Raw genomic sequence first — 6,000 nt, 5'->3', positions numbered from 1 at the left:
CTTGCATCTTGACATCAACAGTCTTGTTATGATGGGACACCAAATCAAATGCTGATTGCAATTGTAGATTTTCATTTAAAGTAAATTTCACTTTTAAAAGTTAATATTCTGCCTCGTATACTCGTATTTGTGGCCAAAACATAAATTGGAGGGGGGGGGAAAGCACTTTAAAAAAAACACCTCAAACTTGTATCTCAAATAGACCGTTTAAAAACCGCTTGCTTTTTCCTCATAGAGCATGATGTAATCTCCCTGAGGAAGAGCTGGCCAATCAGCGGTCTAGAGGATGGTGAGCTGGCCAATCAGCGTTCTACTTGCATGAATATGTTTAATGACCGATATATACCCACACCATTCTACCAGTCTGTTGTTGGGGTACACAACACAAAAAACTGCTTTTTAACCTATTAAATTAAAACACTTTGGAAGGAAAACTATTTAATTCTGGGTCATATTTAATAGAAATGTGGAACCACTGGGCACTTAATGAATCACGTATAATGTAGTTATGATGTAGTTCCTCTCCCATTACACATTAGTAACCATATTACAATGTCCTAACTCACATAATAAGATTTCATATTGATTACATAAGCTTCTGCTAAATTCCTACTCCACTCTTTGGTGTTGAGATATGTTGGGAAACTGTATGTTGCAGGAAAACACTGTAATCCTGAACCCCGGATAGATCCAACCGTAAATGCAATGTTGCCCCCCCCCCTGACGCTGGCTGTGACGGCAGAATCCAGGCCACTATACCGGACCGCAGCAGCAGCTAGTGATCATGTCTGTACATCACACATAAACACACATAAACACACACACATACACACACTCAAATATTGTAATTATGGACGTGTCAGTGTTCACAGGCCTTTGGACTGTACGACTTCAACCTCCCGACGTCTGCCTTCGATTCATTCCTTTCCGACTCTTCCTTTCCCCTCATTGCCCCTTTCGACTTCACCCTTTCCCAGTCCCCTCCCACTCACAAGGCAGGCAATACACTTGACCTCGTCTTTACTAGAGGCTGTTGACCTACTAATCTCCCAGCAACCCCCCTCCAGGTCTCTGATCACTACTTTGTTTCCTTTTCTGTCTCCCTCTCCCTCTCCTCTAACCCTAGCCACTCAGCCCCTACCCAGGACGGGTCACTCAACCGAGACTACTCTTCCCTGTGTCACGGAGGCTATTCGCTCTGCCAAAACTGACTCTGTCCTCTGTTCTCATCCTCCTAGATCTATCCGCTGCCTTCGACACCATGAACCATCAGATCCTCCTCTCCACCTGTTCAAGGCTGGGCGTCTTTGCACATTCTTGGATTGCATCCTACCTGGCAGGCTGTTCCAACCAGGTGACGTGGAGAGGATCAGTCTGCACACCAAAATCTCACTACTGGTGTCCCCCAGGGCTCAGTTCTAGGCCCTCTCCTCTTCTCTCTACACTAAGTCACTCGGCTCCGTCATATCCTCACATGGTCTCTCCTATCATTGCTATACTTTTCTCCTTCCCCCTTCTGACACCCAGGTGGCGACACGCATCTCTGCGTGCTTGCCAGATATCTCAGCTTGGATGTCGGCCCACCACCTCAAGCTCAACCTCGACAGGACGGAGCTGCCCTTCCTCCCAGGGAAGACCTGTCCGCTCCAAGACCTCTCCGTCACAGTTCACAACTCCACGGTGTCCCCTCCCAGAGTGCAAAGAACCTTGGCATGACCCTGGACAACACCCTGTCATTCTCCTGCAGGTTCCTGCTCTACAACATCTGTAGAGTACAACCGTACCTCACACAGGAAGTTACACAGGTCCTAATCCAGGCACTTGTCATCTCCCGTCTGGACTACTGCGACTCGCTGTTGGCTGTGCTCCCTGCTTGTGCCATCAAACCCCTGCAACTTATCCAGAACGTTGCAGCTCGCCCAGTGTTCAACCCTCCCAAATTCTCCCATGTCACCCCGCTCCTCCGCACACTCCTCTCGCATCCACTACAAGACCATGGTACTTGCCTACGGAGCAGCAAGAGGAACTGTTCCTCCCCTTTCCCCCCCTTTTGTGAACTAACACTCACTCATTTCCCCTTTACTAGTTCTGACTTTGCTGATAGCTACTTTATTGAGGAAAAGTGTACTTATTATGACTGCAATGTGTGGTGGTCCCACCTAGTCTCTCTGGGTAAGAGCGTCTGCTAAATGACTAACATGTCAAATGTAAATGGGGGGTGGGGGGCTGCACTCACTTTAAACGGCACCTTTCTGCACTGAAACATTCCATCCAAGGGAATGCATAGTCGGTTCCTCCGTTTGTTTTTATTCGTGCCTGTTGCCACAGCAATCATTTCCTGCAAGTAAGTGTTGTAAGTGTTGTTGGTGGTGTCATAGATTCTACTAAGTGTCTGGAACTCTATTAGAGGGATGCAACCACACACACACACACACACACACACACACACACACACACACACACACACACACACACACTGTAATCATGGATGTGTCAGTGTTCCGACAATGAGGGGCTACTGCACTTCCTTTAAAAGGCACCTTTCTACACTGAAACATTCCAACCAAGGGAATGCATAGTCGGTTCCTGTGTTTTTTTTTTACATTGTGCCTGTTGCCACAGCAACCATGCCCTCTCAAGTGAATGTTTGAATGTTGGTAGCGGAAAGTGTGCTTGCTGGGTTGGGGGGCTTCGAGGGGGTGTGTGGGGGGGGGGGGGGGTTAAACTGGCATGGTGGAGGTGCTGCTATTGTGGAGGAGTAACCCCCCTAAACACCAGTTCACCAACAGCCTGTGTTTGCATTGTGATCAGGCTGCATGGGTAATTGGCTGGCTCCAGAGAATACCGACCAAACCAAGGAGCAGCAATCCTCCATATTGGGGCCTAATTAGGCTAATTAAATGAGGTCTGTGCACCATACGGAGGGAGAGAGGGAGACATGCTCCATCATTCACACAAGATCTAAACATAAACGTTGAGCCGTACAGTACGCAATGTTTATCCTGTATTTGTTCATATGGCATACTAGACAGATAGGCTTTTAGAAATAACAGACTGACATGACACATTCTACTGGCCCTGTGTGATGAGTCATATCTCAGTACTGGTTTCCTGTCAGCAGTCGAGTATTGATCGCATGACCATGTGTGTAGGATGTGATGACATGACACACAAACATATATTTCATCATTTCTTGAAATACATTTTAAAGAAAGAATGGTAAGAATAGAAGCTTTTGAAAATCTTCTTTACTGGTAAATGGTTCCAGTATGTTAGTGTGTATTATGTGTAAGGTGTGCTGTATATATTTTGTGTTGTGTAGTGTCTGTGAGTCATGGTTTGTGTGTGTACATGTTTTTTGCGCTGAGAGGAGGGGCCAGTTGTTTATGGCTCCCGCGTGAACTGCTGACGCTGCCCGGTTCCCTCCTGGGTGAGCAGAGCAGAGCAGTCCAGGAGTCATAACTCAGTGGACTGCTATTAAACCTGAAGACAACAATCAATACGACTCCTCATTCTGCCCAGCGACTCACTGAATCAGCCAGGGACCCGTCGGTCCGTCGGCGAATCAGCATAAATCAGGTGAGTCAATGCACCCAAGAACGCTCCACTTGTAAGACCTCACATCACCTGGCCTTGCGGTGAAACCAGCCAAACATCCTTGAAGAAATAACTGTTTGTCTTCTGCTGCTCCTGTCCATCTCTCTCTCTCTCTCTGTCTATCTCTCTCTCTCTCTCTCTCTCTCTCTCTCTGTCTCTCTCTCTCTCTCTGTCACTCTCTGACTCTCTCTCTCTCTGTCTCTCTCTCTGTCTCTGTCTCTCTCTCTCTTTCTCTCTGTCTCTCTCTCTGTCTCTCTCTGTCTCTCTCTCTGTCTCTCTCCTCTCTCGCTCTGTCTCTCTCTCTCTCTCTCTCTCTCTCTGTCTCTCTCTCTCTGTCTCTCTCTCTGTCTCTCTCTCTCTCTGTCTCTCTCTCTCTCTCTCTCTCTCTCTCTCTCTCTCTCTCTCTCTGTCTCTCTCTCTCTCTGTCTCTCTCTCTCTCTGTCACTCTCTGTCTCTCTCTCTGTCTCTGTCCATCTCTCTCTCTCTCTCTCTCTCTCTCTCTCTCTCTCTCTCTGTCACTCTCTGTCTCTCTCTCTCTCTCTCTCTCTCTCTCTCTCTCCCTCTCTCTCTCTCTCTCTCTCTGTCTCTCTCTGTCACTCTCTGTCTCTCTCTCTCCCTGTCTCCCTCTGTCTCTCTCTCTTCCCCTCCACCCCTGTCCATATCTCTCTCTCTCTCTCTCTCTTTTTGTCTCTCTCTCTCTGTCTCTCTCCCTCTCGCTCTGTCTCTGTCTCTTCCCCTCCACCCCCATCTCTGTCTCTCTCTGTCTCTGTCTCTCTCTCTCTCTCTGTCTCTCTCTCTCTCTCTCTCTCTGTCTCTGTCTCTCTCTCTCTGTCTCTCTCCCTCTCACTCTCTCTCTCTCTCTGTCTCTATCTCTCTCTCTTCCCCTCCACCCTGTCTCTCTCTCTCTCTCTCTCTCTCTCTCTGTCTCTCTCCTCTCTGTCTCTCTCTCTCTCTCTCTCTCTCTGTCTCTCTCTCTCTCTGTCTCTCTCCTCTCTCTCTCTCTCTCTGTCTCTATCTCTCTCTCTTCCCCCCTCCACCCATGTCTCTCTCCCTCTCTCTCTCTCTCTCTGTCTCCATCTCTCTCTCTTCCCCTCCACCCTGTCTCTCTCTCTCTCTGTGTCTCTGTCTCTGTCTCTTCCCCTCCACCCCACATCTCTCTCTCACTGTCTCTATCTCTCTCTCTTCCCCTCCACCTGTCTCTATCTCTCTCTCTCCACCCCTCTCTCTCTCTGTGTCTCTGTCTCTGTCTCTTCCCCTCCACCCCACATCTCTCTCTCTCTCTGTCTCTATCTCTCTCTCTTCCCCTCCACCCCTGTCTCTCTCTCTCTCTCTCTCTCTGTCTCTTCCCCTCCACCCCACATCTCTGTCTCACTGTCTCTTCCCCTCCACCCCACATCTCTCTCTCTCTGTGTCTCTGTCTCTGTCTCTTCCCCTCCACCCCACATCTCTCTCTCTCTCTGTCTCTATCTCTCTCTCTTCCCCTCCACCCCTCTCTCTCTCTCTCTCTGTGTCTCTGTCTCTGTCTCTTCCCTCCACCCCACATCTCTCTCTCTCTCTCTCTGTCTCTATCTCTCTCTCTTCCCTCCACCCCTCTCTCTCTCTCTCTCTGTGTGTCTCTTCTCTCTCTCTCTTCCCTCCACCCTGTCTCTCTCCACCCTCTCTCTGTCTCTGTCTCTGTCTCTGTCTCTTCCCCTCCACCCCCCATCTCTGTCTCTGTCTCTCTCTCTCTCTCTCTCTCTCTCTCTCTCTCTCTCTCTCTCTCTCTCTCTCTCTCTCTCTGTCTCTATCTCTCTCTTCCCCTCCACCCCTGTCTCTCTCTCTGTGTCTCTGTCTCTCTCTCTTCCCCTCCACCCCCCATCTCTCTCTCTCTCTCTCTCTGTCTCCATCTCTCTCTCTTCCCTCCACCCCTGTCTCTCTCTCTCTGTGTCTCGGTCTCTGTCTCTTCCCCTCCACCCCACATCTCTCTGTCTCACTGTCTCTATCTCTCTCTCTTCCCCTCCACCCCTCTCTCTCTCTCTGTGTCTCTGTCTCTGTCTCTTCCCCTCCACCCCACATCTCTCTCTCTCTGTCTCTATCTCTCTCTCTTCCCCTCCACCCCTGTCTCTCTCTCTCTCTCTGTGTCTCTGTCTCTGTCTCTTCCCCTCCACCCCACATCTCTCTCTCTCTCTGTCTCTATCTCTCTCTCTTCCCCTCCACCCCCTCTCTCTCTCTCTCTGTGTCTCTGTCTCTGTCTCTTCCCCTCCACCCCACATCTCTCTCTCTCTCTGTCTCTATCTCTCTCTCTTCCCCTCCACCCCTCTCTCTCTCTCTCTGTGTGTCTCTATCTCTCTCTCTTCCCCTCCACCCCTGTCTCTCTCTCTCTCTCTGTGTCTCTGTCTCTGTCTCTTCCCCTCCACCCCACAT

This window comes from Oncorhynchus nerka, linkage group LG5 (assembly GCF_034236695.1).
Source record: "Oncorhynchus nerka isolate Pitt River linkage group LG5, Oner_Uvic_2.0, whole genome shotgun sequence".
NCBI classification, from domain to species: domain Eukaryota; kingdom Metazoa; phylum Chordata; class Actinopteri; order Salmoniformes; family Salmonidae; genus Oncorhynchus; species Oncorhynchus nerka.
Note: the sequence above shows the minus strand (reverse complement) of the source record.